The 12,940-nt window shown below is 48.9% G+C and overlaps 1 protein-coding gene across 1 annotated transcript in view; it reads left to right on the top strand.

The window, feature by feature from the left end:
* The window catches only part of LOC142087719 (thymosin beta-15A homolog), a 463,475-nt gene that overhangs the window by 427,664 nt on the left and 22,871 nt on the right, over window positions 1-12,940 (top strand). The window lies entirely within an intron of this gene.

Raw genomic sequence — 12,940 nt, 5'->3', positions numbered from 1 at the left:
ATCTACTGGGGTTTGCAGTAGCCAAGATGCTCTTTTATCTCTGCAGAATGGATGGTTGTGTTGGTGGTGTTTTTGAAGGGTGAATTCATGCCCTGTTGCAAGCTGTGCATCCAGCTCATTGGGGGGTCTCAAGCAGCTGCTCTGCTTGCTCTCCCATGCTGGCTTGTCAGTGATGGTACCTGGGGGGCACAGTCACCCCGTCTCCACACTAGTTTGGTATCATGTGGTTCTGGGCCTCACTTGTGCAAAGACCTTTGTCACGGTGTGTGGTGGGCCAGTGAGTTAGCAGGAACTGAGCTGAGATCTCCTGGCTTCACTTGGGCACTTTGGAGCCAAACCAGTGTCTTGCCACGTAAACAGCTCTTCTGCCTCCAGGGTCTTCCTGGCCCACAAGTACAACAGAATTAGCAGCAGAAGGGATCTCTGGGGTGCAAGTCACTGCTGCTATGCTAGGGCTTGGGAAGTAGTCCTAGGATGGGCAGGATGCCATAATCCTGGGGTAGAGCTAGGTCACCCTAGTAGGCTCTACTCTCACAGCTTAGGCACCAATGCCCTAGTCCTGAGCACAGGTACTGCCTGTGCAAAAGGCGAGGGCTTAATGCGTGCGAGTAGGGAGGATCCAGGGAACTACAGGCCTGTCAGTCTGGCCTCAGTGCCGGGGAAGGTTATGGAGCAGATCATTTTGAGTGTCATCACTCAGCATGTGCAGGACAATCAGGTGATCAGGCCCAGCCAGCACGGGTTTATGAAAGACAGGTCCTGCTTGACTAACCTGATCTCCTTCTACAACAAGGTGACCTGCTTAGTGGATGAGGGAAAGGCTGTGGATGTGGTCTACCTAGACTTTAGTAAAGCCTTTGACACCATTTCCCACAGCATTCTCCTGGAGAAACGGGCTGCTCATGGCTTGCACAGGTACACTCTTCACTGGATAAAAAACTGGCTGGATGGCCAGGCCCAAAGAGTTGTGGTGAATGGAGTTAAATTCTGTTGGTGACCGGTCACAAGTGGTGTTCCCCAGGGCTCAGTTTTGGGGCCGGTCCTGTTCAATATCTTTATCAATGATCTGGACAAGGGGATCGAGTGCACCCTCAGTAAGTTTGCAGATGACACAACACAGGAGTGTTGATTTGCTTGAGGGTAGAAAGGCTCTACAGAGGAATCTGGACAGGTTGGATCGATGGGCCGAGGTCAACTGTATGAGGTTTAACAAGGCCAAGTGCTGGGTCCTGCACTTGGGTCACAACAACCCCATGCAACGCTACAGGCTTGGGAAGAGTGGCTGGAAAGCTGCCCAGAGGAAAAGGACCTGGGGTTGTTGGTTGACAGCCGGCTGAATATGAGCCAGCAGTGTGCCCAGGTAGCCAAGAAGGCCAACGGCATCCTGGCCTGTATCAGAAATAGTGTGGCCAGCAGGACCAGGGAAATGATCATGCCCCTGTACTTGGCACTGGTGAGGCCGCACCTCGAATACTGTGTTCGGTTTTGGGTCCCTCACTACAAGAAGGACATTGAGGTGCTGGAGTGTGTCCAGAGAAGGGCAGCAAAGCTGGTGAAGGGTCTGGAGAACAAGTCTGATGAGGAGCGGCTGATGGAACTGGGGTTGTTTAGTCTGGACAAAAGGAAGCTGAGGGGAGACCTCATCGCGCTCTACAACTACCTGAAAGGAGGTTGTAGCGAGGTGGGGGTTGGTCTCTTCTCCCAAGTAACAAGTGACAGGAGGAGAGGGAATGGCCTCAAGTTGCACCAGGGAAGGTTTTGATTGGATATTAGGAAAAATTTCTTCACTGAAATGGTTGTCAAGCACTGGAAGAGGCTGCCCAGGGAAGTGGTTGAGTCACCATCCCTGGAAGTATTTAAAAGACATGTAGAAGTGGTGCTTAGGGACATGGTTTAGTGGTGGACTTGGCAGTGTTAGGTTTACGGTTGGACTCGATGATCTTAAGTGTCTTTTCCAACCTAAAGGATTCTATGATTCTGTGTTCCCCTTCCTCTGCTGGATGGCTGTGTCCACGCTAGAGAGCCTGCAAGGAACCCAGATTGATCTTTCACTATTGCAAGCCAGAAGCTGGGCTAGCAGCTGGGAGGAGACCTCTTTCATACCATTCTCCAGAGGTCAGGTCCGTGCCTCCAAGGCTCAGCCCAAACCCTGTCCTATTTCCTTTCACCATGCCCATTAAAGAGGAACCCCAGATTAGTTTTGTCTGTGAGCCACAGCTTGCCCCCGAGCCAGGCAGTGCTAGTGCCATCGGCCAAAGGAGCTGCCCTCCTTTCCACGGCATTGGGGTCCTTTTCCTGTCTCCACCAGACTGACTGCCATAAGAAGCATTATTTAGTACTGCGTGATGGTTATTTATTTGGAGTTGGGGGTTTTTGGATTGTTTTTTTTACTTCCAGGTGAACAGTAAAATAATCCCCAATTGCTTCCCTTTGCACCCTGAGGTTCCCCTCCTCCACCCAGGTGTAGCTTCTAGACCTAATCAGTCAGACCACCTTAATTGGTGCAGTCGTCCACCCTCCAAAACAGAGCGAGGAGAAAAATGCAAGGTTACATATTACATTGCCCTTACTCTGCCACTCACTGCACTTCACGCGTGCATGGGGAGAGCAGGTCCTGCCGGGGTCCCTGCACCTCTCCCCATCGCACCCACCTCCGGCGGGAAAGGGAGATCGTGGCATCGGCCTCATGGCGCCAGGAGTGAGACGGGTTGTCAAACCCAGCCAGCTTGCCCCCGCGCTTGGGGATGATCAGGGATCTCCGTATGTTCAATTGCTTCCCATCTCTATTATTTTTTATAAATACGCACATTCAAAATCTCTCGTTCTTCCATAGGAGTTATGGAAATGCACAATGTGCTTTTAACATGCGCATCCTCTACCGAGTGCAATAACCTCCCCTGGCCCATGGCTGTCCCGGACTTTGGCCATTGCTGTCAGCAAGGCAGAGAGGATCCTGCTGTGGGGACAGCCTCCTGCTTTCAAGAACCATGTAGCAAATATACAGTGGAAGAGCCAATTCGGATTTCAGTCCGTGGTGGGCAAAACCTGTTATAATGCAGAAGGCCGACAGGGAGACGTGCTTTTCTTTTCCCCGAGAATTATCTATTATGAAACTCTGAGTTTCTTCAAGCTCCCCGTTATGCCTATATCGTTCCTCCATAAATCTCTCAGTCTAATACAGAGGAAGATTTTTTTATTGTCTGTATATAGTATATATAAATAAAAAAATATATAAATTATATATATATACAAATTTATGTCTTGTTTTACAAACAAGAAAGATTAAATATATTAATCTTAATATCCAAACTAGCATTTGTGTCTTTTTTTTAATAACTTTGTGGAAATGTGGCTATTGTTAGCTGTACAAAACACTGTTCGTAAGCAAAACCCCCTATTTTTGTTGCTATAGAAATGCACTTATCTTCGTACTGGGAGGACTTAAGGACTTAAGGACTCCACAACATCACTGGACTCCACAGCAGTTAAGTACCAGGCTATGAAGGAAGCCATGAAGCAGCGAAAATGCAAGTTTGAAATGAACTGTTTGACTTGGCACGGTTTTGTGTTGTTAATGGGCGTTTTGGCTTAATTCCCTTCCAGGAGGGGAACGCTCCAGCGGCACTCACCTGTTCACCACTGGCGCTGGGTACTGCGGCCATGCTGGGGCAAGTGTGGTCCTCCTGGTACCCGCAGGACACCCTCCTGCCCCTAACACAGGGGAGAGCTGGGACATGCTTTAACCCCCCTCTGTTAGCAAATTCCTGCCTGATCCCTTTCGGATGAGCGAAGTTGACACCCACTGACGAGCTCCAGTCGCAGCCTCTGCCTGGCGTTTGCTCTTCTGCCTGGGAAGTGGTGATGGCGTGTGACCCGCCATCAATGCCCTGATGGTTCAGCTGCCCTGCAGGACTGCTCAGGTGTGTCTGCAGGGGAAAGCCCAGCAAAAGCATAATGCCAGACCAGGGGAGAAATATGAGCAAGGCAAACAGTTTCCTAGCTACAGATGATGTTTCCAATATCCCGTTCCCTCTGGGGACACGTTTTGCCTGGCACAATGAACCACTCTCTGTTTATCAAGGAGGAAGGCATTGATGTGTGCCCTCTGTGTGCCCCAAAGCCTCCAGGAACTAAAAAAGCCAAGTCTGGTTGATAAAGATCCAACATAAAAAAACTTAGGAACTGGATCATTCTCTGTACGGGGGTTGAATGTGTTGTCTAAAGCAAAGGCAGCAGCAAAGACTCACACACGTTCTCCGTGCCTCCAGGCTCGTTATTTTAATCTGCATCACACCATTTCCCATGCTGAACTAACTAACGATGACGCTGAATGGGACAAAACCTACCTATTTATAAAGCTGGGTATGGATCAAAAAATGGAAAAGCCAAGAGGTTTTCTAACAACCCCCCAGGCATGAAAATATTATTGACAGCAGGCAGTTTAATCAGCAATTTCAGAGTCAATGCTTAGTACCATCTAGTGGGCAATCAGCACCCCATCAGAAAGGAATTATTTCTTCACAGCACACTGTTATTATTTGTACAGCGGTGGCAATAGGTGCTCCAAGATCAGTCAAATGTCCCTGTGTGAAAGGAGGAGCTATACTGGTAAATACCTGAGAAAGATGATGAAGCCTTGCCTTTATTATTGCTGTACTCATGTTTTAGGTGCTGTCCCTGCAGCCTCACTCTGTTGGGCACTTGTAAATACTCTGAAAGGAAATGATCCAGGTAAAATGTTCTAGTTAATGTTTTTGAATCACAAATTTTTCAAAAAACTGCATCTCAGTTACACAGCACAGAGAATTAAAAGTAAATATTTTTTTTTCCAAATCTAGTGCCCATTTCACTGTCCATCTAGTTTATCTACCTGCAGACTGCCTTGTTCTCATTTAGCATCAGCATCTCTTCAGATTGAAGCCACTGTCCCCCAGCAAGTTAAAGCAAAAGTATACAGTTCTCAGAAAAGGACAATATTGTTTTGCAGGTGCGTGTGCATAAAGATAAATCAATTTTTCTCCATCCCCTCCCACCAGAGCAATCTGCCTGAGCGTGGCAGGTTGTGTTCACTTGCCCTTTAGCACCCTCTCAGAGCAGTGCCAGCAGTAATTGCCCTTCTCATACTGCTTTCGCCTTGAGTTTTTTGCTGTAGCGTTACAGCTGGCACAGATTTCCTCCAGGTCCTTCACAGCTCCCATGAGCATTGCTCAGCCACAACATGCATTCGTGATCATCTGATGTCATTGCACTCCCATAGTCTGCTCCCTCTCTTAATCTTCTCTAAATTATGTCCACTCCCAAGGAGGCCTCACCAGGGCTGTATGAGTGCCAATGGATAGAAAAGGAACAAAAATTGGGCCATCGCTGGTCCCTCTAATACACATGAGAAAAACAGAAGACCTGGCTTTCAGGCATAAAAGTGTCAAAAGCAGCAGCTGGAAAATTAGCAGACCTCAAGCAGTAGCCCCAAGATAGGTTTGGATAAAATTGCTTTGTCTCTGTGAACTTTGCTGGTCATTGTCAGCTGGAGACAACAACTGGGCACCATGGTTTAAAGCACTTTGAACTCTAATCCCCCGGCGTAGTGGCCGCATTCTCTTGTCAGGATTTCCATCCTCTCCAAGGTTCTGGCAACACTACACAGGAATCGCAGCAGCCCCAGATACAACAGCGGGGCGAGCTGAATAGCTGGGACCCACTGCTGCTTTCATCACACCCAAGGAAGCTGACAAATAGAAATGACTAATGTCTAAATTTTATCCTCATTTAAAGCACAGTGTCTGGATTCCTGTGTAAAACATCCTAACAAATCCCTCGCGTAGGCAGACACAGTGGAGCTGGCTGGGACACCTAGGCTTTAATTGGACATGGGAGAAGTCTGCCAGGGAAGACTTATTTACATCACTCAACTTTATTTAGTATCTATGAAAACAGCCCGTTGTCCCAACTGGAACCAGGACACCCGTACACATGATAGGAAACTTTTCCAATGGTTTTTGTGTCAGGCTATGTAATTCCGTGTCAGGGCATGAGCAGACGAGGAGCCTACCCACGCCTCATCCCACTGCAGCCACTGCACAACCTTCCAGCCTAGCTGAGATGGTGCCCCTTGCTGTCACCTGCCCCCCAGATACAGAGTGCACAGGGAGGGTGTTTTCTGCAGCTGGACTATAAAGTCATTAAAAAGCAAACATGCTGTGTCCAAGGGCTGCAGAGATGAAAGGGCTGGGGACGTGCACCGGGTCTACACACACAGTCCAGGACACTTTATAATGCTCCACTAAATCCCACTTTTGAAAAGCACCTTGGAAATACTGAATCTAATGAATATTCATCTCTTGTTAGAGCAACAGGACTCCATCCTCATACTTTTAACTGGCTCCTTAGAAAGGCACAGTAAAAAAGCTGAGTAGAAAGATCAGGAACACAAAGGGACCAGTCAGGATCCTTTAAAGAGCTTTTCATCCCTAATTCCGTATCGTTTCTGGTGGAGACTTGAAAATACCATTTATTTTCCAAAGTTTTCTCCTTTTCCTGACGAATGGTGTGCTTTTTTCCTGGTGGATGTGCTCTGGTTCAGCTACATCCTGTGTAACTCTAGTAGCACTTACAGTGCTATGGGTGAGCTTCATTCTTAAATACAACCCATCAGACCCAGTGGGATACCTGTGATAAAGTGATCTTCCTCTACAAAGGAAAGAGTAAGGGGTTCTTGTAAAGTCAGTAAAAATTCGAACCGAGACGGTTCTTATTGCATCCAAGTGGCTTTGAGTAGCAAAGAGAGGATTTAGCTAAAAATAATCCCTGCAAAACAAATGATAGAGACAGAGAAGTGGGAGAAAGTGGGCAGCCAGTAGAACTGCTCCCAGAAGTGAAGGTTGGTTTTTCTGCCCCCACACAGAAGAACCTCAGGTCTCTGAAGTGTTCAGTGGGAGTCAGGGGAGGGCAGTGAAACCCAGAAGGTCCTAACACTGGAGATGCAGCCCTTCTCGGCCTCGCACCCCTTTTCAGCCTCCCACCCTTCTTACGCCTTAAATTTTTCTCAGCCTCTACTCTCCTTCCAGCCTCCCAGCCCTCTCCAGCCTCCCACCACTTCTCGGCCTCTACTTTTCCTCTGGCCTTTGGCCGTGGCCACCCTGACCAATCACAGGCCAGGCAGCCAGGCGACGACCAATCGCAGGCCTCCTCCTGCCCTGTGCCCCACCCCCTGGAGGGGCTAGCGAGCAGCCGCGCACGCGGCCATGCCTCCCCACCACCAGGGGCCGTTGTTTAGGCGGTGGGCGGGGCAGGAAGGAGACCTCTGAGCCACGCCCACCACCTTTTGTGCCATTGCAGGGACGGGCAGGGCCCCGCCCCTGGCCTCCACGGAGCCAATGGGAAGCGCGCTGAGGCGTGTCAATGGGGGCGAGGAGTCTATAAAGGGTCCGCACGGCTGGCGGGAAGGGGTAAGATGGTGGAGTAGGTGTGAGGCAGCGTGGCCTTCGCTCACCGTGCCACATCCCCGCGCAGTAGGCGGGTGGGTCGCCGTGCGGCAGCCGGTTGCAGCGCGAGACAGACTGTGGAGGAGGAGGACGGCACCACTGCTGCCCTCATCATGCCTAATACTAAGATCTTCAGCGGGACCTCACACCAGGACCTATCTCAGAAGATCACTGACCACCTCGGTCTGGAGCTGGGGAAGATGGTCACAAAGAAGTTCAGCAACCAGGAGACATGGTCAGGCGGGGGCAGGGCCGCACTACAGCTCCCGACGCAACAGCCTGCAGCAGTCCCAGTAACAGTCAGACCCAGGAAATAGATTTAAGGACCTCCAGTTTTGAGGGGAGCTTGGCAAAGATCAACACCCTTCGAGGCCATGCCTACAGCTTTCCCAATGGGTTTCTGCAAGTGCAGCTGGACACCAATGAGCTCCTGACGATCCTGAGGCAGTGTGTGGTGAGTCCTGACGTCCGGGACTGCAAACCCTACATCTCCCAGCTGGCTGAGTACAAGCAAGAGCTCGCCCTCAAGTTTAAAGAGTTTCGGGCGTCCTGCCGCCGCGTGGCAGCCGTCGACAAGAGTCCTACCCACATGCCCTCCGCCATCACAAGCAGCTTCCAGGTGCTAAGCAGCCTCATCGAGACATTTGTGAGGCTGGTGTACGTCGTGCGCTCAGAGTCCCAGCGCCAAGAGCTGCTGACTCCTTTTTGGCCTCCCACCCCTTTCAGCCCTTTTTCTCAACCTCTACATCCCTTTTCGGCCTCCCACCACTTGTCGGTCTCACACCACTTTTTGTTCTCCCACATCTTTTTAGCCTCTACTTCCCTTTTGGCCTCCCACCTTTTTTTGGCCTCCCACTCCCTTTTGTCCTCACAGCACTTTGAGGCCTCCCACCCCTTTTTGGCATCCACTTTTCCTTCAGCCTCCCTCCCCTTTTCAGCCTCTACTTTCCTATTCATCCTCCCACCCTTTCTCTGCCTCTACTTTTCTTTCTGCCTCCTACCTCTTTTTGGCCTCCACTTTTTTTTCCTGCTTCTACTTTTATTTCAGCCACCAAGGCAAAGGGCAGAGCCTTGTGTTACTACTAAGTGCCATTCATTGACAGAACCGGCTCTGAGGCAGTGCAGTCACATGGCAAAAGGAAAAACAATCCTCAGCCACAGGCTTTCTACATGAAAATGTGTCCTTGATTAAGTGGCTGGTGGTAATTGAGTGGCAATTGTATGCAGGAATGTGCCAAGCGAGGGACAAGGTCAACTTGTCTTGATTGACATCACCATGAAATTTGATGGTGTTAAGGCACTGTTTAAAACTTCCTGGAAAATACATTCTCAGGCCATGAAACACAAAAAGTATTTCTGAGTAAATGTATCTCCATAGAATCAGGTAAATAAAAAAGGGGGGGCTTGCCATTTGTGTGCTTTCAGGTTCTTCTTAGTTGGACAGTAATTTACTTCACGATTTCCAAAACATGAGGGAATACAGCAGCTCAGGCTATAAGCTTGTTATTTCTGCTACCAAAACCAACTCATGCTTGTCCGCATTGTAAACCACAGGAAAATTAAATAAAATTCTTTAGATCGGAAGTAGATAATTCAATTTATTATATTTTGCTTTCAGAATGAAGCAAGCCAACTAGAATTAAGTGCTTTAATTCTGAATAAGGGTGTCCACACAAGAGTTGACATACTCCAATGCACTTTCACATCCAAACTTCACTTAGGCTGTGATCATCTTCCTGAGCATCCTTTGACAGATAACCTGACTCACAGGCCAATAGTTTTCAACCACACAGTCTCTCCCTTCAACCCATTTAGACCAAGAACCTCTTCAAAGCTGGTTCTCCTTGTCCTGTCTCGTTCAGTTAATGGCAATGCAAGCTGCTAATAGACAAGCTATGGCTGAGGAATCATGAGCAAGCTTTTTGGCTTTGTTTAACTAAGACTTTGGTGCATTAAGAGCTTCTCCTCAAATCTCTGAGATTATCCTGTTCTAAGAGCTTTGCTAGCGATAGTGATATATCGTTAAGGTAGGTGGACTTTTGTCCTCATAACCAAAGTGCTGTCTAACCTACAAAGACACTGTGGTAGCTGAAACACTGAAGGGTAGCAGAGACTTTTCTGAGATGGCATTCGTGGCCATTCAACACCAGTGTGAACAGTGCAAGGCAGCAAGACAACGCAGAGCTGCAGAGACTATGAGTGGCCACAGCACCCACCCCTGGTTCTGTTTGCCTTGGAGGAAAAGGTGGTGTCATCCACCAGCAACTCTGGAAAATCTTCCCACCTGGGGGGCAGCTTCTGCCAGCTCACTGGGGCTCCTGAAAGCACCCTTGGCCTCTAGCTCAGAAGGGCAAAAAAGAGTCTTTGATTTTACACATGAAAGGTTGCCAGTCCCTGGTTTACAGGATTAAGGATCTAATTTCATCTTTTGTCAGATTTTTCACTCCTGCAAATCCCATCTCCGTGATGCCAGGAGGAAACTGATAGACATGCCACTGTGTAGGGGAAACTCAGACAGAGTTCATCAATGAGAGGCATAATTTGCATGTTTTAATATACCTTCTGCTGCCTTCAGCCTCAGGTTCCCAGTGCCTGGTTCACTAATAAACTGGGAGGGGACAGGGATGTTGGGGCACAGAAGACACTCATTCTGCATTCATGAGCAGGGAGGAAAAAAAATTGAATTTACACCAAGACTGAAGCAAACGGTCAAAACCAGAAACAAATATTTTGGGGACTGGAAAGAAGTTATCCATCTTCCAAATTCTTCAAACTGCAACAGCAGCAACAAACCTTCCATAGTCTGTGTTTTGCAGGGAGGAGAGGCCTTTAAGTTATTTTTAGACTACATAGCTTTATCACTGAAAAATATGTACAGAACAGCCACTGCAAACTTGCAATTATCCCAAACTATCATTTGAAAAAAATGTTGTGAACTGTGAAAGGCCCATATAAGAATGCCAACAAAATTGCCGGATTTTTTTAGGTGTCCTCCAGACAAAAGTACAGGAGTCATTAGAGGGAATGGATACAGTGATGTAGATTTTGTGCAAGAATATGGCTGCTAGAAATTTGGGAGGTATCCACAAATCACGTCACTTGAACCACCAGGTAGCCATCTGACAGTGAAGTTTTCTTCTATGTTATTAAGATGAGCAATGTTTAGCAACAAATTAGAAGCAAAAGGCTGTATTCTTCCTTTCCCATTCCTTAGATTTGCTGTATGTCACAGTATTTCACAAGCTGCTACAGTTACACCAAAAAAAATCAAAATTACCATATATTCCAATTCCCATCAATGCTAAGTATGGGAATTAATATCTATTTTAATCCAGATGAATTCCAAGTTTAATGACAACCTAGAAAGGGTCATAGAAAACCTCCTCAAAGTATGATTTTGTAGTCATTAGTTTACTGGCCTTTGAGGATAGTGACAGCAGCATTTTGGACCAGGGTAGTTGCAAGATGAAATAAAGAAAATGTGGCCAGCCTCTGTGAATTGTGGACTATATCTTCTGGTTGAATTCTCAAAGACTCAAAGCAATAACTTATCAATGCCAAATTCATTGCAGAAGTTTGTTATCTATAAGACAGTCAAGTGAACAAGCAGGAATTACACAACTGCACGCAAATTTTGACAAAGGTGTTTGGGGCTTATTTTGTATTTTTAAAAGCCTTTAAACACAATGTTTATTTTTGCAAAAGCTAAATTAATCTGCATAATGTAATCACACACAGGCTGAAAGTTCACAGAAGACTAATTACACCATTAGGTACAAAACCCCAAAACGGGCTGTTAAAATAGTACCCACATAAGTTTTAACAATGATCCAGAAGAGAGAAAAAAACACCTCTGTATTTGCAATTCAGAGTACCCACCACAATTATGATTTTTTTTTAATCTCAAAACATGGCCAAAGGCTATTTCCAACAGAAAAATAAATAGCAGACAGCATTGCTGCAAATTCTGAGACAAGTGCAGAAAATGTTGATTATGGCTATCATGATATTTTTTCTCACTGAGTTTTCAGTGGGACCAGTTGTACTGGCTATATATGTGAGAAGTCAATGCCTCTTCGCACATAAAGCCCGCTACCATCATTTCACTTTTGAAATGGGATCAATTCACAATTCAGCCAAAGGAAAAGAGACTGAGCACAGCATAATTGAAGGAAAGGGCAAAGAAAATCAATTATTAGTAATTTTGTAGACTAGAAAAAAGCAAAAGGTTTATCTTCAAGTGAAGAAAATAAGCACTATCCTTCAATAATTAAAAACTTGCTCCAACTTGATAATGTCAACACATCGTTCCACCCAACCTTTGAAGCTAATAACCGGGGCCCGGTCCCAACCACTGGGCTCAGTGCAGCTGGTCTGGGCACGGCTGCTCAGGCAGCAGAGCTCCCGTTTCCGCTGCTGATCTTGACTCTGTGCGGCTTTCAGCTGAGGTGCCTGAGCTTGTTTGTGCTGGAAAAGCTACAATTTCTCTTAATGAAAACCTATTGGCTGTGAAAATCACAGAGAAATGTGAAATAGCAGGTGCCCAGCTTGTGCTGCTGCCACTGCAGGGCATTGCCATGCCCAGGGCTCTGCAGGCCGTCACCCCACAACTCGGGGCTTTGCTTGCAGGTAGCTACAGCACGAGCCGGGGGGAGCCACACAGCGTGTGGCTGCGATGCCGCAGCACCCCAAGTCACTTGCAGCCGTTCAACAAGCAGCGTCCGGCGGCATGGCGAGGTGACGGCTGCGCAGCGCTGCCCGAAACGCAGCGGGGTAACCCCTGTGCAGCGCTACGCAGGGCGCAGAGACTGGCGAGGTGGTGCCTGCAGCGCCTGTCTCGGGGGTACTGCGCCTGGCGAGGTGGCGCCTGTACAGTGTGACACCGCAGTACAGCAGCCGGGCAAGGTGACGCCCGTACAGCATGCCACTGGGGTTCTGCATTACGCCGCGGTACTGCGGCCCGGCGAGGTGACGCCTGCTTAGGGCAGGGCAGGCCCTGGCAGCCCGCGGCGGCGGCGGAAGAAGGCAGCGGGCGCAGGCACACCGGAATGCTGAGGTAACCCCCGTCCCGCCGCCGCGGGGCTCCTCGGCTGACGGGGGCCACGGGCACGGCGCCGTGCGGCGGGAGCGGGACCACTTTCTCTCCCCGGTCCTGCCTCTCCCCGGGGCCTCCCCTGAGGGAGGGGAGCCATCATGGCCGCCATGGGCGGGGGGGGGGGGGTCGACTGCCAATCACGCGACCAACGAACCCCGTCCCCCTCCCCCGGACCACGTGGGGCAGGGCCGTTGGCCAGCTCTGGCCGCGGCCGCTCTAACCAATCGCAGGCCAGGCGGCCAGGCGATGACCAATCGCAGCCTCCTCCTGGCCTGTGCGGCCCCCCCCGCGAGGGGCTAGCGAGCAGCCGCGAACGCCTCCCTGCCTCCCCGCCACCAGGGGCCGTTGTTTAGGCGGTGGGCGG

The sequence above is a fragment of the Calonectris borealis genome, chromosome 13 (assembly GCF_964195595.1).
Source record: "Calonectris borealis chromosome 13, bCalBor7.hap1.2, whole genome shotgun sequence".
Lineage (NCBI taxonomy): Eukaryota > Metazoa > Chordata > Aves > Procellariiformes > Procellariidae > Calonectris > Calonectris borealis.
This window is presented reverse-complemented; position numbering and strand designations above follow the sequence as displayed.